Source organism: Heterodontus francisci, chromosome 24 (assembly GCF_036365525.1).
Source record: "Heterodontus francisci isolate sHetFra1 chromosome 24, sHetFra1.hap1, whole genome shotgun sequence".
In the NCBI taxonomy this organism is placed as follows: Eukaryota; Metazoa; Chordata; class Chondrichthyes; order Heterodontiformes; family Heterodontidae; genus Heterodontus; species Heterodontus francisci.
The window spans coordinates 43,182,758-43,207,247 of record NC_090394.1 but is presented as its reverse complement, the minus strand read 5'-3'; the positions used below and the strand labels follow the sequence as shown (position 1 = coordinate 43,207,247).

At 44.0% G+C, this 24,490-nt stretch overlaps 1 protein-coding gene across 3 annotated transcripts in view; it reads right to left on the bottom strand.

Moving 5' to 3' along the window:
* kdm8 (lysine (K)-specific demethylase 8) overlaps positions 1-24,490 on the bottom strand; it is a 52,867-nt gene that overhangs the window by 16,427 nt on the left and 11,950 nt on the right. The gene's annotated exons all lie outside the window — the stretch shown is intronic.

The window sequence follows — 24,490 nt, the reverse complement described above, 5'->3', positions numbered from 1 at the left end:
CTGCTAGAACACGATGAAACACAAGTTATGGAAGCTACAGAGCAATTATCTACGAAAATATCAAACAAAACTGAAATTGCCCTTGCTCTCTCCTCAACTTGTGTATTTATAATTTCTCTCGTTCTCTCCTGGAGGACTTTCCGGTGTCCCACAACAAAAGATTCTGGTAACTTATCCACATGATCATGCTTCAGAGTGTCTTTCACTAAAGCTCAGCTCCTGACCTTATTACAGCCTTGGTTCAAACATGAACAAAAGAGCTAAACTCCAGAGGTGAGGTGAGAGTGACTGCCCTTGAAATCAAGGCAGCATTTGACCGAGTATGGCATCAAGGAGCCCTAGCAAAACTGGAGTCAATGGGAATTGGGGGAAAACTCTCTGCTGGTTGGAGTCATATCTAGCGCAAAGGAAGATGGCTGTGATTGTTGGAGGTCAATCATCTGAGCTCCAGGACATCGCTGCAGGAATTCCTCAGGGTAGTGTCCTAGGCCCAACCATCTTCAGTTGCTTAATCAATGACCTTCCTTCAATCATAAGGTCAGAGTGGGGATGTCCGCTGATGATTACACAATGTGCAGCACCATTCGTGACTCCTCAAATACTGAAGCAGTCGGTGTAGAAATGCAGCAAGACCTGGACAATATCCAGGCTTGGGCTGATAAGTGGCAAGTAACATTCGTGCCACACAAGTGCCAGGCAATGACTATCTCCAACAAGAGAGAATCTAACCATCTCCCCATGACATTCAATGGCATTATCATCGCTGAATCCCCCACTATTAACATCCTAGTGGCTACCATTGACCAGAAACTGAACTGGAGTAGCCATATAAATACCGTGGCTACAAGAGCAGGTCAAAGGCTAGGAATCTTGCGGCGAGTAACTCACCTCCTGACTCCCCAAAGCCTGTCCACCATCTCCAAGGCACAAGTCAGGAGTGTGATGGAATACTCTCCACTTGCCTGGATGGGTGCAGCTCCAACAACACACAAGAAGCATGACACCATCCAGAACAAAGCAACCCGCTTGACTGGCACACCATCCACAAACATTCACTCCCTCCACCACCGACGCACAGTGGCAGCAGTGTGTACCATCTACAAGATGCACTGCAGCAATGCACCAAGGCTCCTTAGACAGCACCTTCCAAAGCCGCGACCTCTACCACCTAGAAGGACAAGAGCAGCAAATACATGGGAACACCACCACCTGCAAGTTCCCCTCCAAGTCACACACCATCCTGACTTGGAACTATATCGCTGCTCCTTCACTGTCGCTGGGTCAAAATCCTGGAACTCCCTTCCTAACAGCACTGTGGGTGTACCTACCTCACATGGACTGCAGTGGTTCAAGAAGGCAGCTCACCACCACCTTCTCAAGGGCAATTAGGGATGGGCAATAAATGCTGGCATAGCCAGTGATGCCCACATCCCATGAATGAATTAAAAAAAACTAATGTGTTTGTTCATCCAATGCAGGCATTTTTGATGCACACTCAGATTAATTATTAATGCACGTGTTGCAAAGAACTTCCATTTACAGAATATTCAATGCTACTCAGTTAACTAACAACATTTCAAACCTGCGATTTCTTTAATGGACTTGCTAACCTACTCCCCTTTGGAGGGGAAACTAGGATCTGGGTTTTTAAAGAAAAACCTTTTCTACCTGTTTCTTTCTTTAAAACTCTTTGTGCTAGTTCCTTTCCTCAGGTTTACAGCCAGTTTCTCCTCCTCTCTCTCTGCACCAACGTGCTGAGCTTGGCAGTTGCATTGTTGAGAGTAGTGGCACGTTGATTTCTCTCCAGAGATTGACCTGCGAACCATGACCCACTGGTGACAGCAATAATATTGCTGACATGCCAATCTGCACCAATTCAGTTGATGGACATTCAAGACTAAATTGATTACATTATAAAAAGACCTGTTAGAAGGGCATGTATTTGAATCATCTCCTGCATTGCAACATACCAAACGACTCTGCAAGATTTTAAAGAGGATGCATTTTACAGCAGCGTTGCCATCTCATCCACTGTCCACTTATACTGCTCACAACCTAGATAGAGCCCTCAGGATGAGAAGTACAAAGATGCAACTACAAATTCTAGCAAGCGCGAAATAACAGAAGTTGCAGCTCCTTAAGTTGGTAGATGCACCAACCTGCAAGTGAGTGAGTCACACAGAGCACAGACATCCCAGGTTCACTGGCCAGCATGTGCCATTAGCTAATCATAGGCAAGGTGGTAGTAGGAATGCTGTTGTACTGTATACTCTGGGTTAGAGGGACAAATGAAGTTCAGTTGCGGTCTTCCCTTACTGCCGATCACTATTTTTCAATTCTTGTTATGTAACGAGAGGGCCGGTCGTCGGCATCCCTTCCATCTACATGAGATACGAATGCATTTGGCCCCTTGAGCATGCGCCACCATTCTATAAGACCATGACTGATCTATTTGTGGACTCAACTCCACTTTCCTGTCTACCCTCGATACACTTTGACTCCCTTGTTTGTCAAGGGTGGCGCAGTGGTTAGCACCGCAGCCTCACAGCTCCAGCAACCTGGGTTCGATTCTGGGTACTGCCTGTGAGGAGTTTGCAAGTTCTCCCTGTGACCGCGTGGGTTTCCGCCTTTCCGCCGGGTGCTCTGGTTTCCTCCCACAGCCAAAGACTTGTAGGTTGATAGGTAAATTGGCCATTGTAAATTGCCCCTAGTGTAGGTAGGTGGTAGGGGAATTGAGGGGATGTGGTAGGAATATGGGATTAATGTAGGATTAGTATAAATGGGTGGTTGATGGTCGGCACAGACTCTGTTTCAACGCTGTATCTCTAAACTAAAAAAAAGAAAAAAGAATCAGTCTACCTCTACCTTAAAAACATTCAATGACCCTGCCTCCACCACTCTCTGGGGAAGAGTGTTCCAGACTCACGACCCTCAGAGAAAAAGCATCTCCTCATCTTGGTTCTAAATGCGAGACCTCTTATTTTTAAACTGTGCCTCCTAGTTTTAGTCTCTCCCACAAGGGGAAACATCCTTTCAGCATCCACCCTGTCAAGTCCCCTCAGGATCATATATGTTTCAATAAGATCACTTCTCGTCCTTCTAAACTTCAATGAATACAGACCCAACCTGTCCAACCTTTCCTCATAAGATAACCCTATCATCCCAGGAATCAGTTGAGTGAACTTCTCTGATCTGCTTCCAAAACAATTATATTCTTTCATAAGTAGAGAGACCAAAACTGCATACAATACTCTAGATGTGGTCTCACCAATGCTCTGTACAACTGTAGCAAAACATCTCTACTTTTATATTCCATTCCTCTTGCAATAAATGACATTTCAGTTGCCTTCTTGATCAATTGTTGTCCCTGCAAACTAACTTTTTGTGTTTCGTGTATTAGGACACAGCGATCCCTCTGCATCTGAGTTCTGCAATCTCTCTCCATTTAATTAATATGTTGCTTTTCTATTTTTCCAGGCAAAGTGGACAAGTTCACACTTTCCCAAATTGTACTGCATCTGCCAAATCTTTGCCCACTCACTTAACCTATCTATATTCCTTTGCAGACTCCTTATGTCCTCTTCATAACTTACTCTCCTACCTATCTTTGTGTCATCAGCAAATTTAGCAACCATACATTATGTCCCTTCATCCAAGTCATTGATGTTGACTGTAAATACTTGAGACCCCAACACTGATTCCTGTGGCACTCTACTCGTTACAGCTTGCCAACCTGAAAATGACCCATTTATGCCTACTCTCTGTTTCCTGTTGGCTAACTGCAATGTATCTTTGCTGAGTGTCATGAAATCTCTCCTTAAATGTCTGCCACTGCATCTCTACTGACCTTTCCCTTAACCTAATTTCCCAGTTTACTTTATCCAGCTCTGTCTTCAAACCCTCAATTACCTTTAAGTTTAAAGCACTAGTCTTCGATCCGCTCTTCTCACTCTCAAACTGAATGTGAAATTCAATCATGTTGTGATCACTGCTACTGAGGGACATCTTTACTATGAGGTCATGAATTAAACTTGTCTCATTACACATTACCAGATCAAGAGTAGCCTGCTCTCTGGTTGGCTGTGGAATGTGCTGCTCTGAGAAACTGTACCAAAAACACTCCATGAACCCATCCTCCAGGCTACCATTGCCAATCCGATTTGTCCAATCTATCTGTAGATTAAAATCACCTATGATTATCGCCGTACTTTTCTCACAAGCCCCCATTTATTTATTCCTGTATACCCCGTCCTACAGTTGGTTACTGTTAAGGGGCCTATAAACTACTCCCACAAGCGACTTCCTACCGTCTCTATTTCTTATCTCTACCCAAACTGATTCTACATCTTGATTTTTAGAACTAAGTGTTAGTATCTAATAGGTTCTGTAGCAAGCAATAAACAAACAATCACCACCAAAGCATCCCAGTCTCAGTGTCTTCTTCACAAACAAGCTTGGAAGTTTCTCTGACACTAAAGTCACTTCTTTCTATTGTACAATGTCATCCTTAATTTCCCATCATTCCGAATGTCATGTACCCTTGAATATTCAGGTCCCAGCCTTTGTCATCTTGCAGCCATGCATCTGTGAGATGATGGACATGCAGCAAATCCATGGCGATGTAATAGTTGCACATGTTGCACTTTTGCCGATGGCTGAAGAGACCAATCTGTGAGATGCAGGTTCTGCTGCACATCAGGTAGTTATCAGGTGTCATTGTGAGGTGCTGTTTTCAGCATTGGTGCGTGCTGTAAAGCTGCTGTAGCCACTGATGGCACATACTGGCCCAGAGGCAATGGCGCCATTTCCCTCTGCTGTTGGGTAGTGTCTCCCACGCGTGAAAATCAATGTTTAGGGCCTTCATGTTACGCTTGAAAGCAGCCTTGAATAGCAGCTTTTGGGTGTCCTGCTGAATATCCTTGAGAATGCATCAGTCTTCCATCCTGCAAATGTGCCCGAGCCAGCAAAGTCGCTTCTGTTTGATGAGTGCTCGCATAATTGGGAGATTTACCTTTGAGAGGTCTGTCCTTCCATGAGATGCCAAGAATGAGCTGCAGACATCGAAGATGAAAATTGTTGAGCTTCACTTCTTGATAGCTGCACAACCACATCAGGTGCTGAGAACACAGGCCTCATAAACCAACATCTTGGTCCTAAAGGTCAGCAGCTTGTTGTTTGTCCATGCATGTTTTGTGAGGCGGCCAAAGCTAACAACTGCTTTCCCCATGCATGTGTTGAGTTCTGCATCAAGAGTCAGATTGTCTGTCACCGTGAACCCAAGGGATGTTGTTCAGTGTGAGCAAGGGCGGTGATGTGACACACTGTCCCAAAACCACTGTTTTCCTGACGCCTATAGTAAGGGAGAGCAGGTTACTGGCATGGCAGAAACATGAGTTTTTGTCACTTGAGTATCTGTGTGGGCGACTAGCGCGGCATCACCAGCGTAGAAGTTTTCTGATCAAGACGCGCTGTATTTTTGTCTTCGCTTTTAATCAGGACAGATTGTAGAGCTTGCCATCTGACCTAGTTTGCAGGTAAACATCTTCCATATCTGCAAGGAAGGCAAAGGTCAGGAGCATGCAGAAGAAAAGTACCAAACAAAGTGGGGGCTGGCCCTGTTTCACTCCATTCCTCACTGTGAAATTGTCAAAAGTGGAGCTGTCAAACTATACAGTACTCTGCATGTTGTCATGAAAGGAACGGTCGAGACTAAGGAGCTTTTGGAACAGCCAATTTTTTCCAGAATCTTGTAAAATCCTGCTCTGCTGATGGTGTTGAGTATTTTTGCGAGATATGTTTTGTTCCCTACACTTCTCTTGCACCTGGCATATGGAGAAGATCATGTCCGCTGCAGATCTGCCAGCATGGAAACCACATTGTGCTTCTGGATACACTCAATCTGCAAGCTGATGGAGTCTTTTCAGCATCATCTTAGCAAAGGCCTTCCCAGTAATACTGAGGAGTGAGATACCCCTGTAGTTGCTGCAGTCTCCTCCGTCACCTTTGTTTTTGTATAACATGGTGACTTTTGCGTCACGCATGTCCTGTGGAATAGATCTTGCCCTCAAACAGAGAAGGTGGTCATGAAGGTTTAGCAGTAGATGGGACTTTCCATGCTGAAAACAGTTCAGCTGGAATTCCAACCTCGCTAGGTTCCTTTCTGCTTGCAAAGGAATCAATAGCCTATTCAAGCTCAAGGGATGAAGGCTCTGCGGCTAACTCGTCCATGACAGAAAGATGTGGAAGAGCATGAGGTGCAGACTAAAAGATGTCCGGCTCACAGGAATACAGCTCACAGTAGAGTACAACTCAGTGGGACATCTGTTTGTTTTCCTATCGGTGAGTACTTCACCACCTGCCGATATTAGAGGGGCAACTTTGGTCCTGATAGGACCAATCACCCTCTCGATCCCATCATACACAGCACTTAGATTTCCATTGTCACAGTCAGTTTGGATTTCTTGACATATAATCATCCAGTGTTTATTTGCGCAGTGTCTCCATCTTTTGCATGACTGCCTTGGCTACTTTCAAGTCATGCAGTGTACTGGCCGTTAGGTTAACATTGTGCATCAGGTAGGCTTTGCTTTTCGCTTCAATGACAGATGTCATCTCTGTTGAATTGGTCTCAAACTAGTCTTTGTTGCAGGATCCACTTTTACCAATTGTTGCTGCTGCTGTGTCATAGATGATTGAACTCAACAAATTCCAAGCTTCATCAATATCAACATCAGCATTTCCTGATAAACCTTTAGCAGGTAGCAACTGCTCGAGTGCTAATGTGAACTGCTGGCATTATTTCTTGTACCAGGGATGTTGGCGTGTAGTATGCGAGGGTAGGATAGCAGCAGAAAGATTTACATTTATTTAGCAGCCTTCACAACCTCAGGATGTCCTAAAATGCTTTACAGCCAATGAAGTACTTTTGAAGGGTAATCACTGTTGTAATGTAGGAATTGCAGCAGCTAATTTGCACACAGCAATGTGGCAATGACCAGGTAATTTGTTTTGTGATGTTGGCTGAGAGATAACTAGTGGCCAGGCCACTGGGGCAACTACCTGCTCTTCGTCGGAATAGTACCACAGAATCTTTTACATCCACTGAGTGGGCAGACAGTGCCTTGGTTTAACAAGCGACAGAGCTAAGCAATCCCACAACCAATAGATCAGATCAAAGTTCTGCAGTCCTGCCACATCCAGTTGTGAATGGTGGTAGACAATGAAACAACAAACCGAAGGTGGAGGCTCCACAGAAATCCCTATCCTCAATGATGGGGGAGCCCAGTACATCAGTGTAAAAGACAAGGCTGAAGCATTTGGAACCGTCTTCAGCCAGAAGTGCCGAGTGGACGATCCATCTCGGCCTTCTCCTGAGGTCTCCAGCATCACAGATTCCAGTCTTCAGCCAATCCAATTCACTCTATGTGATATCAAGAAACAGCTGAAGGCACTGGATACAGCAAAGGCTATGGGTCCTGTCAACAACCCAGGTGTAATACTGAAGACTGCAGAACTGGGGCTGCAGAACTAGCCATGCCCCTAGCCAAGCTGTTTGAGTACAGCTACAACATTGGCATCTACCCAACAATGTAGAAAAAAGCAGGACAAATCCAATCTACCAGTCAATTATCACCCCATCAGTCTACTCTCAATCATCAGCAAAGTGAAGGAAGGTGTCATTGACAGTGCTATCAATCACACTTACTCAGCAATAACCTGCTTATCGATGCTTAGTTTGGGTTCCGCCAGGGCCACTTAGCTCCAGACTTCATTACAGCTTCGGTTCAAATGTGGACAAAAAGGCTGAATTCCAGATGCGAGGTGACTTGACATCAAGGCAGCATGTGACCCAGTGTGGCATCAAGAAGCCTTAACAAAATGGAAGTCAATGGAAATCAGGGGGAAAACTCTCCTCCACTGGTTGCAATCATACCTAGCACAAAAGGAAAATGGTTGTGTTTGTTGGAGGCCAATCATCTCAACCCCAGGACATCGCTGCAAGAGTTCCTCAGGTAGTGTCCTAGGCCCAAACATCTTGAGCTGCTTCATCAATGACCTTCCCTCCATCATTAAGCCAGAAGTGGGGACGTTTGCCGATAACTGCACAGTGTTCAGTACCATTTGCAATTCCTCAGATACTGAAGCAGTCTGTGCCTGTATTCAGCAAGAGCTGGACAACATTCAGGCTTGGGCTGTGTTACGACCAAGGCGGAAGGAGTGCACTGTTTATTTTCGTTCCACTTCTCCACAGGCCACAACATATATTTACATTTTTTTCCCACATACCGATACGGAGACTCTATTTTTATCCCAGAATAAAACACACCAACCAGGTTTCTTTAACAAACAACAAAATTATCAGTTTATTATAAGACAATTCTTAACCAGTAATGAAGCAATGCATGAACACACAGATCGAAATATAAAAGTTCCCTTTTTACCATAGCCCTTCACACTCACACACATACACTGGTTAACCAAAAAAGGAGATTTACCCTTTAGAGCTCCTATTACAAATAAAAACAGAAAAGAATATGTTGGCTGAATACTTGCTAATTCTTGAAAAAAAAAGGTATGAGTAGATGTAGATGTCCTTTTTTGTTTGGCGCCCCAAATATGTGTAGACAGCTGTCATTGGGATCTTCTTAAAACAGTTCTTGTCAGGCGACGGTGAAGATCAGTTTGGGCAGGCTTTCCAGGGGGAGAAAATGCAGCAACACAGGTTTCAGGCAGTTGCTTTTCAGCTTCTCAAGAGATGGAAAACTGGCAGGCTTTTTCAAAGAGCTGGAACAGACCGAGGTGGGGTTTATTCTCTTGGCAGGTTTTCTCCAACTGTCTTTTCAAACCTTTGTCCATATCCCAACTCACTGTCCAAAATGAAACCAAAAACAATGTCATAAGAATCAAGCCTCCTGTTCCAAAAATCTTGATGTCATTTCTTTGTAAACATCTTTCCCCAAGTCAAAAACAACCCCTGCTGGGTAATTATTGGACGACAGGTGCCTTCTCGTAACTGTTCACAATCCAGACCTCAGTGACCCTTGTAAAAAAAAAATCCATGGACTCCTTTCCAGTTTTAAAACACAAATCCTCAAAATTTAACAAAATGGAAGCACTCGTAACAGCTGATAGTGGCAAGTAACATTTGCACCACCCAAGTGCCAGACAATGAACATTTCCATGAAAAGATCTAAACATCACCCCTTGATGGCGTTACCATCACTGAATCCTCACCATCAACATCCTCGGGGATACCAGTGACCAGAAACTTAACTGGACCAGCCATATAATTACTGTGGCTGCAAGAGCAGGTCAGAGGCTAGGAATTCTGCAGCGAGTAACTGATCTCCTGACTCCCCAAAGCCTGTCCACCATCTACAAGATGCAAGTCAGGAGTGAGAGAGAATACTCTCCACTTGCCTGGATGAACACAGCCCCAACAACACTCACGATGCTTGACACCATCCAGGACAAAGCAGCAACTTGATCAGCACCCTATCCACCATCTTAAACATTCACTTCCTCCAACACTGGCGCACAGTGGCAGCAGTATATACCAACTACAAGATGGTCTGCCGCAACTCGCCAAGGTTCCTTCAACAATACCTTCCAAGCCCGTGACTTCTACCACCAAGAACAAGGGCAGCAGACACATGGGAGCATCACCACCTGCAGGTTCCCTCCAAGCCTCACATTATCCTGGCTTGGAACTATATTGCTGCTCCTTCACAGTCAATGGATCAAAAATCTAGAACACTCTCCCTCACAGTACTATGGGTGTACCTACACCAAATGGAGTGCAGCAGTTCAAGAAGGTGGCTCACCACCACCACCTTCTCAAGGGCAATTATGGATCAACAATAAATGATGGCCTTGCCAGCAACGATCACATCCCACGAATGAATTTTTAAAAAAACTTGAAAGATGGTACCCCCCGACAGTGCAGCACTCCTTCAGTACTGCACTGGAGTGTCAGCCTTGATATGTGCGCTCAGCAACATTCATGTAATTTAGAAAAGAGCTAGGCATCATTTGAAATTCTGACTTCACCAAACAGAAGCATCCTGAGCAAGAGACGAGGGATGGATGGCCCTCCCCATTTTAATCTAGTATGGGGATAATGCTCCACAACAACGCCTGCTCCCACATTTTCAGCAGCTATAAACCATAAAAACACAGTAACACACAGCAGTAACAGAGGAATCAGCTCCCTCGATAGCAATTAGGATTATGAAACAATTCAGCAAATTCCATCTATTAAGCAACATATTACCTAACTACACATCATAAAACTGGCTTCTGAAAAGTTAATGGAATGATTACACGGGTAATAATGTGCAGCTTGAGAACAAGGCTTCTCTCCACTATCGGCAAGTTGTCTTCCGATTAGAATTGGCCTGTGTGTAAGCTATTTAGAGTCTGTCTCAACTCAGCTCCTAGTGAATCTGAATTCACAGAACACAACTGCCATCAACTCAGCACAGCTCTGCAATTGCACTGAGGGGTACAAGCACAGCTGATGTGGGAAATGGAAAGAAAAAAGAGAAGGCTTGTATTTATATGATGCCTTTCAAGACCTTATGACGTTCCAAAGCACTTCACAGTCAATAAGTACCTTTGAAGTGTGGTTACTGTTGTAATGCAGGAAACACGGCAGCCAATTTGCATACAGCAAGCTCTCACAAACAGCAATGTGATGTCGATTGAGGGATAAATATTAGCCGGGACGCCACAGATAACTCCCTGTTCACTGGTGCCTGTTGAGGTGTTCTTCTAAGGCTGGGGTTAAGGCACAGGGTTAGGGCAGCTGAAGGCGAGAAGTGTCATGGTCACGTTACACCTAACTCAAGTGTTTCAAGCCAACACAGGGCTGATGAAGAACTAGCACGTAACCAGACCCTAATTAACAGAAAAAGTCACCAAATAAATAATACAAAACTGGCCTGTCAAGTGATCTGGGAACTTCTTGTATCTATTCCTTTTCGTGAGTGGACTGTTAATCCGTACGTTTGTTTGCCTACCTTGTATGACACTTCCAATTGCAATGTAGGAGAAGCAGATGTTCTTATCCGTATGTTCCTGGTTTATTCTAATATGTTTGACCTTCTCTTCACTTGAGGGCTTCATTTATTCTGCAACTCATGCTCAAGTTTGCAATCGTTTAATCAAACGACACTTTGTTCAAATTAAACATTCAAGATGTGCAGAAAGAAAAAGTTGTGTAAAGAAACACTGCAGCCTTAATGAGCAGTGTGGCGTGTTGACCAGAAATTGGGACTGTTCCCTCCTCTCTGAATCCCTGATGTTTCTGTTGCTAGGTGCTGGTAGAATCAATGTGACATAAGGGCCAGGGTTAAATATGTGAGAAACAAAATCATTTGCCATCTGGTGAACAGCACTACACTTCCGCGTTCAGGATCTTATTCTGTTTCCTTGTCCTTCTCCCACTCCCAATGAAGGAACTGACTGCTGCTAGGGGTAAGGGTGCTGCAGGTGCCTGCCACTATTATAATTTTCCCGAGTAACCGCTTACAGGTGTGAACCTCAATAGCAATTGAACTCTGGAGCCATGAAACCTGGGCTCAATTCTGTCCGCACCCAACATCCACAAGACATGCACTTTCAAGCAGTATTCACAGGATAACAATCTGAAGGAATAAGCTTAGCTGATTTTCTCTTTGCCAGGCTCAGGGGTTCCTCGAGAAACAGGAGCACTCAGAGCAGAAATTGAACCAGGACCCTTTCTGGTCTGCATACCTCAATAGCATGCAGGGCAGTGGATCCACCCTCTGAGCCAACAAAGGAGGCTGGACCCTTCTTAAAATTTTAAAATCTTTGCCCCAACTGTCATGGGAATGGTAGCTTGGTGGTTATATTACTGGACTAGTAATACAGAAACCTTGACTAATGATCCAGTGACATGAGCTCAAATTCCACCACAGTTGCTAGGGAATTAAATTCAATTAAACAGATAAATCTGGAATAAAAAGCTAGTATCAGCCATGTGACCATGGAACTACCAGATTGTCGCAAAAAGTAATTTGTCTCTGGGGAAGGAAATCTGCCATCCTGACCCAGTCTGGCCTACATGTGACTCCAGACCCACACAATATGGCTGACTCTTAACTGCCCTCTGAAATGGCCTAGCAAGCCACTTGGTTGTATCAAACTGCTATGAAAAAGTTTAATGAGGATAAAACTGGTCAGACCACCTATGCACCGGACATGACAAAAGTACATCCAGCCCAGTCAACTCTGCAAAGTCCTCCTAACATCTGGGATAGCTGTCCCACAGTTAGGTCAAATTAAAAAAATCATATCTTTCAGCCATTGTCCCAGACACCGCCATCACCATCGCTTGATACATCCTGTCCCAACAGCAGGACAGACCCAAAAGAGGCAGCAGCACAGTGGTATACAATTTGGAGGGAGTGGTCCTCAGAATCCTCAACATTGACTGCAGATCCCATGAAGTCTCATGGCATCAAGCCAAATATGGGTAAAGTAACATTCTGTTGATTACCACCTACTATCCTCCTTCAGTTGATGAATCAGTACTCATGTTGAACACTACTTGGAAGAAGCAGTGAAGTATTAAGGGCACAGAATATACTCTGGGTATAGGACTTAAATGTCCATGACCAAGGAGGAAATTTTAAGGAGGTGACAGGGTTCTCAGCTGCCGACTGGAGAGCCAGTGAGTGATCCACGCTGCCGCCTCCTCCTGGGAAGGCCCGCCGTATTATGAGCCAATCAGGCAACTGACAGGGCACAGGCAGGCCTTTTGCTGGATTAGGACCCCAGGGACAGGAAGTCCCGCCTGCCAAAAACGGGCAACTCTTTTGTACAGCAGCACCACTGGAGGCGCGATGGCTGCTGAAGGAAATACTCCCACTGGAGGCCCAGGATTGTTGAACGACCCAGCCAAAGGTGAGTGATGGCAGGAGGGGATTCACAGGGTGGAGTCTGCGGGGCACGAGATGTAGGGGGTCAGCAGCAAGGGCAGGGGGGTAGCTCTCAGTGCTCCCCCCCCTTCCCAATGCCAGGTCCCTCAATCAGGCACTGAGTGCCTTGAACGAGGGACTCCCCGGGGAGACCTCAAGCAACCCACACAGATTTGCAGGTCATGCTCCCCGCATGGTGACAGGCCTGCCCACCACTGGGTTAATACCAGCGGTGCTGGGAAGAGGCCCTTAATTGGGCATTAATTGCCCACTTAAGGGCCTCAATTAGTGGCTGGATGGGAAGGCCATCCACAGGCCTTCCCACCAAGGACTTAAAGGGGGTTGAAGCAGGAAGGTGGCAGTGTCCCCAGCTGTCACCATCCTGCCTGATGAAATGCCCTCCCCACCTCCGAACTCGCCACAGGGGAGAGCACAAAATCCAGCCCAAGACTGCCTTGGATGCACCAAACTGACCGATCTGGAGTACTCCGTCCAGTTTTGGTCACCACACTTTAGGAAGGATATGAGGGCCCTTGAAAGGGTACAGAGGAGATTTACCAGAATGGTTACAGGGATGGGGGATTTTAGTTACAAGGTTAGGTTGGAAAAGCTGGGTTTGTTCTCCCTAGAACAAAGGAGATTTAATGGAATATACAAGATTATGACAGGCTTAAATAAGTTAGACAAGGAAAAACCGTTCCCACTAACAAATGGTACAAGGACTAGGGGACACAGATTGAACGTTTTGGCCAAAAGATGTAGGGGAATATGAGGAAGAACTTTTTTTTTTTACACGGTGGGTGGTAATGACCTGGAATTCGCTGCCCACAAAGGTGGCGGAAACGGAGACTATCAATGACTTCAAGAGGAAGTTGGATGGCCATCTGACAGAATGGACTTGCCGGGCTACGGGGATTGAGCTGGGGAGTGGGACTGACTGCATAGCTCCATGGAGAGCCAGCACAGACTCTATGGGCCAAATTGCCTTCTTCTGTACAGTTTGCGACTCTATGACACTATCTGGCACAGTCCCGAAGGACACAGCCACCAGGCAGGGCCTGCAGCAGATGGAGACAGAACCAACACAAGGAGAAAACCTACTTGATCTTTTCCTCATCAATCTACCCAACACAAATGCATTTATTGGTAGGAGTGGCCACTACACTGTCCTTGTGGAGAAAAAGTCCCGTCTTCACATTAAGGACACTCTCTGTTCGGCTGTATGGCACTACCACTGAGCTAAATGGGATAGATTCAGCACAGATTTAGCAGAATGTGTTTTTAAAAGGCATGAAACTTCTAAATGTCGATGTTCAGAAACTTGGGTGAATTCGTACAAGTAACATATGCAGATACAGCAACCAATTAGGAAGGCAAATGGCTTGTTGTACTCCAATCACGTTGCATAAAGGCCAAGAGTAAGGAAGTAGTGCTACAATTGTATACAGCTTTGGTGAGACCACACCCGGGTGTACTGTGTGCAGTTTTGGTCTCTGTATTTAAGGAAGGATCTACTTGCATTGGAGGTGGTACAGTGAAGGTTCACTGAGTAAAATTGGACCAACACTCGCTGGAGTTCAGAAGAAAGAAAGGTAATCTCATTGAAACGTACAAGATTCTGAAGGAGCCTGACAGGGTAGACACAGAGGTTGTTTCCCCTGATTGGGAAATCTAGAAAACAGGGGCACAGTCTCAGGATAAGGTTATTTAGGAGTGAAATGAGGAAACATTTCTTCACTCAGAAGATTGCAAATCTTTGGAATTATCTACTCCAGCGTGTTGTGGATTCTCTATCATTGAGTATATTTCACACTTAAATAGATTTTTGGCGTCTCACGGAATCAAGGGATATGGGGAGCAGGCAAAAAAGTGCTCGGCAGAACATCAGCCATCATTGTATTCAATGGTGGAGCAGACTTGAGGAGCCAATATGGTCTACTCCTGCTCATATTTCTTACGTTCAGTTCAAAACTGGGCATCCATGAGGCACTGTGGGCCATCAGCAGCAGCGGCAGAATTGTACTCCACCACAATTTGTAATCTCATGACCTAGCACATCCATCAATCTATCAGTGCCAACAAACTAGGGGACCAATCTGGCTTCAATGTGTAGAAGAGCACGCCAATGGCAGTACCAGGCATACCTAAAAATAAGGTTCCTATCTGGTGAAGTTACAACACAGGACTACATGCATGCTGAACAGCAGAAGCAGCATGCTATAGACATAGCTAAGTGATCCAACAACCAACGGATCAGATCAAATCTCTGCAGTCCTGCCACATCCAGTTGTGGATAGTGGTGGACAATTAAACAACTAAGGGAGGAGGCTCCATGAACATCCCCATCCTCAATGACAGCACAGCCCAGCAGGTGAGTGCAAAAAACAAAGCCGACACTTTTGCAACTATCTTCAGCCGTAAATGCTAAGTGGATGATCCATCTCTATCTCCTCCTGAGGACTTCAGCATCACAGATGCCAGTCTTCAGCAAACTCAATTCACTCCACATGATATCAAGGAACAGCGAACGCACTAGATACAGCAAAGGCTATGGGACCAACAACATTCCAGCTGCAGCACTGAAAGCTTGTGCTCTAGAACTAGCCGGGCCCCTAGCCAAGCTGTTCCAGTTCAGCTACAACACTGACATCTATCCGACAATCTGGAAAAGTGCCCAATATGTCCTGTCTACAAAAACAGGACAAATCCAATCCAGCCAATTACTGCCTGATCAGTGTACTCTCAATAGTCAGAAAAGTGATGGAAAGTGTTGTCAACAGTGCTATCAAGCGGCACTTAGCAATAAACAATACACTGCTCGCTGGTGGGTCACAGCCTCAGATTAAAGGGTTAGCCATTTACGACTTAGCTTAGGATAAATTTCTCCACTCACAGCTATCAATCTTTGGAATTCCCTAACGCAGAGAGCTGCGGATGCTCAGTTGTTAAGTATATTCAAGTAAATAGACTTTTGGGTACTAAGGGAATTAAGAAATATGGGGATAGTGCAGGAAGGTGGAATTGAGGTGGAAGATTAGCCATGATCTTGTTGAATGGTAGAGCAGGCTCAAAGGGCCAAATAACCTACTCAAGCTGAATTTATTATTTTCTTATACTCAGTTTGCGTTCTGCCACAACGACATGGCTCCAGATCTGATTACATGCTTTGATGACGATCATTAACTTTGATTCATAACTTGTCAGATACTGAAGCAGTCTGTGTCCATATGCATGAAGACCTGGACAACACTGAGGCTTGGGCTGATAAGTGGAAAGTAACATCTGTGCCACACAAGTGCCAGAAAATGACCTTCTCCAACAAGATAGAAACTAGCCATCTCCCCTTGGCATTCATTGGCATTATCATTGCTGAATTCCTTCCAATCAACATCCTGGAAGTCACATCTGACCAGAAACTTTACTGGACTACGTACATAAAAGCTATAGCTACAAGAATAGGTCAGAGGCTGGATATTCTGCAGTGGCTAACTCACCTCCTGATTCTCCAGCATTTGTCCACCATTTACAAGGCACAAGTCAGGAATGTGATGGAATACACCCCACATGCCTGGATGAGTGCAGCTCCAACAACATTCAAGAAGCTTGACACCATTCAAGCCAAAGCAACCACCCGACTGACATCCCAGCCGCCACCTTAAACATTCACTCTTTCCACGAACAGAGCGCCTTGGCAGTGCCATCTACAAGCTGCACTGCGGCAACTCACCAATGCTTCTTCGACAGTACATTCCAAACCTACAATCTCTACTGCCTAGAAAAATAAGGTAGCAGGACTATGGGAATATGACTGCCGCCAGTGCATGTTCCCTTCCAAGTCACACCATTCTGACTTGGAAAGATCTCATTACAGCATTGGCCCAGATATGGACAAATTAGCTGAATTTCCCCGACTGATGATGTCTTTTTTTAAAACAAAAATCCTATCAACCTCCTTGTGCTGACGATCCACAGTAATACTAGGTTATGATTCCAGTGTCTCTAATCAAACCGTAGCCATTCTTCAAGTGTGAGCTCGCACGGTGAGTGTTGGCTGGCCAGCTGATAGTAGGGGCCACTGGGTTTCAGCTGTGACTCAGTGGTAACACTCTCAACTGAGTCCGAAGGTCATAATTTGAGGCACCACTCGAGAGATTTAAGCACATAATCCAGACTGACATTCCAGTGCAGTGGTGAGTGTGCGCTTCGGATGAGATATTAAGGTACTGGGTGGAAACTGCCAAGAACACAAAGGCGGGGTTGGATGCAGGACCTGGAGCAAAAGTTAAAAACAGCACGTCAGGTTGGCTCCCCGGCACGTTCCCATGTTAGAGCGATCTCGCTGGAGGCAGGGTCATCACGGTCACGATTACACGCCTGGCATTGGCAGGTAGCCAATTAGGCCCACTGAGGGTCCACTGGGGGCAAGCTGACAATGGCCGAGGATCTTCCCAACATTGGAGCAGCCCCCACATCCCCGAGCGTCAAACCTAGAATCTCCTTGGAGGCAAACTCTTGGCGGCAGACCAGAGGGCCATTGGAGCCAGAGGCTGCATGTTCAAATGAAGGAAAAAAGGCCACAGCCACAGCCAAAACTATAGTCGTGGGCACAGCACCTTAGAAAAGTTACAGTTACCTTGGAATGAGTGCAGTGCAGATTCACCAGAATGTTACCAGGGCACCAATGATTAGATTATGAGGAAAGATTGGCTAAACTAGGCTTGTATTCCCTGGAATATAGCAAGTTAAGGGTGATTTAACAGAGGTTTTTAGAATTTTGAAAGGAATTGATCGAACAGATAGAAAGAAACTTTTTTCTGCTACAGAGTCTAAGACATGGGGACATAACCTTAAAATCAGAGCCAGGCTGTTCAGGAAGGAAGTTAGGAAATACTTCTTTACGCAAAGGTTGGTAGAAGTGTGGAACGCTCTCCCACAAAAACCAGTAGATGCTAGCTCAATTAATAATTTTAAGTCTGAGATCGATAGATGTTTGCTAGCCAAGGGTATAAAGGGATATGACGCCATGGTGGTTGGAGTTAGATAGAGATCAGCCGTGACCTCGATGAATGGTAGAACAGGCTTGAGGGGCTGAATGGCCTTCTCCTGTTCCTATGTTCCTTTATAACAGTGACTACATTTAAAAAGTACTTTATTAGCTATAAAGTGCCTTGGGATACCATGAGGTTGTGAAAAATTTATAAATACAAACTTTTTCTATTAATCCTGATCACATCCAACAGGTACTTTCCAGCACAGATTATTTAGCAACAATAATAAATGGTAACGCTGGCTGATTGCAGGCTCATGAGGCGACAAACACTGAAGCCAAATGCCACCCTTCCTGCACCCCGGCCACAGTGCCGCCCAGCTGGGATCAGATAACTCAGCACAGACCAGTGACTGAACCTAGAACCTTCTCGTCTACATCGCTCAGTTCCACTCTGCTTTAAAGCTTTACTGTTCCAGATCTATTAATCAGGTTTATAAAATCAACTCTACACTGTCCCAGTGAAATGAACGAATGAATGAAAATGAAACTGACAGTAGCAAATAGCCCTTTTTCTGGAGTCTCCTTATGACTAAGCTCTATAATTACAGTTTGAAATGGCACTATCCAGAGACACAATGCTTTGATTGTATTCTCTACAGAAGAGCATCAGGAAGTCCTGGGCAATCACACTGATTCTACAAATCAGTCGTTTAGTTCGAAACAGAATTGTTTTTTTTATAAAAGGTAAACTAAGTAATTTTATGCAAGGTAATTGATCTGTCAAGTCAAAACTCGCAAGGAGACAGTAACTCTGTCAGTTTGACTCAGTTGGTAGCGCTCTCACCTTGAGACAGGTCATGGGCTCAAAATTCACTACAGGATTTGAGCATATAATCTAGAGTTGGTGTGGGGTTGGAGTAACATATAGATCAGGCTGGGTAAGGACAATGGGTTTCCTTCCAAAAGGACATTAGTGAACCAAGGAATCTTTAAAAGGTCAATCAAACAAGGCTTCAGTTTTAATGACTTGTCTGAAGGGAGGTATCTCGGACAATGCATGAGAGTACTAGATTACATGTGCATGTCCTGATGTGAGAGTAACAGTCCAAAAATCCTGACTCAGAAGTGAGAATGCTAACCAAGTCAAGCCAACATTGGAGACTAGTTACTTGACCATGGACCTCACCCAACATCTACAAATATACCACAAGGGTCATTGCATATGCTGACTTTTCTCTCCCTCGTTCAGATTTGAACCAAAGGAAAAAAAAAATGCCATGAGATCTTTAACACCTCAACAAAGGATTTTTAAAAGGGTTTCCACTCCCATCCTCTGAATGCAATGTTTAAACCCCTATACACAGCACAGATTTCTATTCCATTAAGATTCTCTTCCCAGAAACATAATATTCATAAATTAAAGCATGGCATATAAAACAGCAAAGACGTATCCTCTGTCCCCTTCTAGACAATAATTTTCAAATTCCACTTTAAATAAATCAGTGTACATTTTAAAAGTGCATTGTCATTATTTTTCTTAATCTTATTAAAAACTGCAGCAGACGTGCATGTTGAAAGAATCTGGAAATAAGATTTAAGTACTCATTTTTTTGAGATGAATTGATTTTTTAAGTGACAGCATCTGTTTGTTTATATTTCATTTGCAGCTAATTCGTCCCTGGATGGCTGTTTCTGGCTGTTCGGTGAATATTAACCAGCTGTCACAATTAGGCACAGCAAATCCAATTAGCTCATGCGTAAAGGAGTTTCTGGACATAGTTTAGAAGTAATAATTTTTTTTTTAAAACTGGTGCCAGTTTGTACTTTACAAAACTGTGATAAATGAATCCTATGTTGGTTAAGGAGCCGGAGATGAATTAAGGAGCCGGAGATGAATTAAGGAGCCGGAGATGAATTAAGGAGCCGGAGATGAATTAAGGACATGGTGTAACCAGAAGTTTGTCGAGTGCTTCTGGCAATCCATCACTGTAGACCAGAGCTCAGTGCTACCGTCAGTTAGTGCCAGTCACTCACTGCACCAGTTCAACAGAATCAATCCCTTTTGTCATTTTTCCCTTTCTTCTCACAAGGGCAGACCCTAGTTGGGATACAAATCCACAAGCAGTACTTAGCCAAATGGCCATCATCATGCATGCCTATAGAGAGTGGCAGAGGTTCATTAACCTCAGAAAGCATCACAACTGAGTTTGGTCCTGTCCTCGCTGGATTTCCAGATATGTATTTTCCAGTTGGAGTCATTGCAAAGTAATCAGGATTCTGAATGATATCTTTCTTCTCTGTGGCTCAGGGGCAGTGAGGTTAACTGCTGTGGCCTGGCTGTGACACTGCTTACGGTCTCTCCCAACTTAGTGTCCTTTCCAACTTAGTACCATCTGCAAATTTGGATAAATTTTCCACTAATCCTTAATTCAAGTCATGAATGTATATACACCACTTATCACATCTACCAATCAGTGTATGGTCTCTTTATCCATTTTCTCTGTCTTCTACCTACCAATCCAGAAGTGAGAAATTATACCTATCAGGAAAGATTGAACAGACTGGAGTTCTTTTCTCGAGAATTGAGAAGTCTGAGGGGTGCCATAATAGACTTTTTGAGACAATGTAAAGAATGGGATCAGTCCATTAGTAAGGGAGGATCTCAGATCAGAAGAACAAAATGTGGAATCTGTTTGGGTGGAGCTAAGAAACAGTAAGGGGCAGCAAACATTGGTAGGAGTTGTTTATAGGCCACCAGACAGTAGTGGTAGTGTGGGACATGGTATTAATCAGGAGATTAGAGAAGCATGTAGCATGGGTAACACAGGAATCATGGGTGAATTTAATCTGCAAATAGACTGGGTAAACCTAATTAAGCACTAATGCTGCGGCGGACAAGTTTCTGGAGTGTGTTGGGATGGTTTTCTAGAGCAGTATGTTGAGGAACCGACGAGACAACAGGCTATTTTAGATCTAGTATTATGTAATGAGAAAGGGCTAATTAATAATCTTCTTGTGAAAGAACCTTTAGGCATGAGTGACCATAACAAGATAGAATTTTACATTATGTTTGAAAGTGAGGTAGTTCAATCTGGAGCCACGTTAAATTTGAACAAAGAAAATTATGAAGGTATCAGGGGCAAACTGGCTAAGGTGGATTGGGAAAATACATTAAAAGGTATGACAGTACGTAGGCAATGGATAATCTTTAAAGAAATATTACATAGTTTACCGCAACTATACATTCCTTCAAGGCACAAAAATCCCAAAAGTAAAGGTAGTCAACTGTGGATAACAAAGTAAGTTAAGGATTGTATAAGATTAAAAGAAAAGACCTACAAAGTTGCCAGAAATAGTAGTAAACCTGAGGATAGGGAGGATTTTAAAATACAGTAAAGGAGGATGAATGCAACCTAGCAAAATATATTAAAACAGACTGCAAAAGCTTCTATAGGTACTGTCATGGTCCTGTAGTTTTGTTTCCGGGAATATGCAGTTTACCTTTAAGGCTTGCAAGGGATCAGTATTGCTTTAAGAACCAGTAAGCCTTAGAGGTTATCGGAAGGCACATTTTCGTTGTCTTAGAAACAGCCATTTGGAGACTGCGATTCAAAGGGTGCATTCTCGTTACCGTAGAAACAGCCACTGGGCTGATGCAATACATCTGTTACAATTCAGTTTTGGACTGGCTTATGAGTTGGAGACAGTTTGTTCTAACAGACAGAGGACACAAATGTCATGAGCACACCTCAAAAAGAGCTCTCAAACATTTAAACTGAAGGAAGAGGATTTTAGTCGGTTTATTATCATCTCTCAAAATTCTAAAAAAATGTCAAGCCAAAACAAAGATCTCTGGTAATTTAAATTGAAGGGAAGTTAGACTGTGACAATCTTTTATCCCTCGAAAACTCTGAAATCAGATTGATACCATTGAAAGTATTTGCAAGTCATTAATTGTTGAAATTCGCTGGAGTAGGAAAGCAACATTCTGTGAGGACTTCGAGCAACACTGGACTGTAAATTTGCAAGGACTCTAATTGTTCTATTTTAAATGTTGTTTATATCTTCATAGTGTAAGAATTTAGTTCTTCTAATTAAAAAGAGTTAATTTGTTGATTTAAAGACACCTGGTTTGGTTAGTCTCATTCGGGGGTTAATAGATGGTACAATTTGGCAGGGTCTTTCTTTAACTTGGCAAGTTTTTAGTTTAGTTTAGTTTAGAGATACAGCACTGAAACAGGCCCTTCGGCCCACCGAGTCTGTGCCGACCATCAACCACCCATTTATATACTAATCCTACACTAATTCCATATTCCTACCACATCCCCACCTATCCCCATCACCTACCTGTACTAGGGACAATTTATAATGGCCAATTTACCTATCAACCCGCAAGTCTTTGGCATGTGGGAGGAAACCGGAGCACCCGTAGGAAACCCACGCAGACACAGGGAGAACTTGCAAACTCCACACAGGCAGTACCCAGAATTGAACCCGGGTTGCTGGAGCTGTGAGGCTGCGGTGCTAACCACTGCGCCACTGTGCCGCCCCTAATTAAATGGTATGTTAGCCGATCTGTGGAGCAACGTGATTGAATTAACAGTGCATCGGTCCCACCACAATCAGAATCGTATATTTTGATTGGGAGCTTCGACAGGAGCGGTCGGTCGTAACAATACGTAAAAAGGAACGTTTGTCTAAGGCAAATGTGGGTCCATTACAGGCAGAGTCAGAAGAATTTATAACGGGGAATAGAGAAATGGCAGAGAAGCTAAATGATTACTTTGTGTCTGTCTTCACTGAGATCCAAGGAATTAGGGGGAATGAAGAATTGAAGGAAATTAGTATTAATTTGAAGGTTGTATTGGAGAAATTAATGGGGCTGAAGGTTGATAAGTCCCCAGGACATGACATTCTACATCCCAGAGTGTTGAAAGAGGTAGCTATGGAGATAGTGGATACATTGATCATCTTCCAATATTCTCTAGATTCTGGAGCAGTTCCTGCAGATTGGAAGGTCACAAATATCACCCAACTATTTAAGAAGGGAGGGAGAGAGAAAACAGGGAATTATAGACCTGTTAGCCTTACATCAGTCATTGCGAAAATCTATTCTAAAGGATGTGATAAATGGACACTTGGATCATAAAGATCCAATTGGGCATAGTCAACTTGGATTTATGAATGGGAAATCATGTTTGACGAACCTGTTGGAGTTTTTTTGAGGATCTTACTAACAGAATTGATAAAGGATAGCCGGTGGACGCGATATACTTGGATTTTCAGAAGGCTTCTGATAAAGTCCCCCACAGGAGGTTGGTTAGCAAAATTAAAGCACATGGAATAGGAGTTAATATACTGGCATGGATTAACGATTGGTTAACAGGCAGAAAGCAGAGAGTAGGAATAAACGGGTCATTCTTGCATTGGCAGGCTGTGACTAGTGGGGTACCGCAGGGATCAGTGCTTGGGCCCCAGCTGTTCACAATATATATCAATGATTTAGATGTGGGGACCAAATGTAATATTTCCAAGTTCGCAGATGACACAAAACTAGGTAGGAATGTGTGTAGTGAGGAAGATGCAAAGTGGCTTCAAGGGGATTTAGACAGACTTGGTGAGTGGGCAAGAACGTGGCAGATGGAATATAACGTGGAAATGTGAGGTTATCTACTTTGGTAGGAGGAGCAGATGTGCAGAATATTTCTTAAATGGTAAGAGATTAGAAGCAGATGTACAAAGGGACCTGGGTGTCCCTGTCAATAAGTCACTGAAAGCTAACACGCAGGTGCAGTAAGCAATTAAGGCAAATGGTATGTTAGCCTTTATTGCAAGAGGATTTGAGTACAGGATTAGTGAAGTCTTGCTTCAATTGTATAGAACCTTGGTTAGATTGCACCTGGAGTAGTGTATGCAGCCCTTACCTTAGGAAGGATATTATCGCCATAGAGGGAGTGCAATGAAGGTTCACCAGACTTGTTACCGGGATGGCGGGACTGACCTATGAAGAGAGATTGCGGAAACTGGGCCTGTATTCTCTGGAGTTTCGAAGAATGAGAGGTGATCGCATTGAAACCTACAAAATACTTAAAGGGATAGACAGGGTAGATGCAGCTAAGGTGTTTCCCCTGGTGGGGAGCCTAGAACCAAGGGACACAATTTCAAAACAAGGGGGAAGCCACTTAGGGCAGAGATGAGGAGAAATTTCTTTACCCAGAGGGTTGTGAATCTTTGGAATTCTGTACCCCAGAGGGCCATGGAAGCTCAGTCATTGAGTATGTTTAAAGCAGAAATTGACAGATTTCGAAATACCAATGACATAAGGGGATATGAAGGAAAAAAACATTGAAGTGTATGATCAGCCAAGATCATATTGAAAGGCTGGGTAGGCCTGATGGGCTGAATGGCCTACTCCTGCTCCAATGTTCCTATGAAAGGGTTTGATAGGGTAAATGTAGAGAAAATATTTCCATTGTAGGGGGCACCAAAACTAAAAACCATAAATATAAGATAGTTATTAGTACATCACATCTGTTAACCTGAATGTGATTTTCAT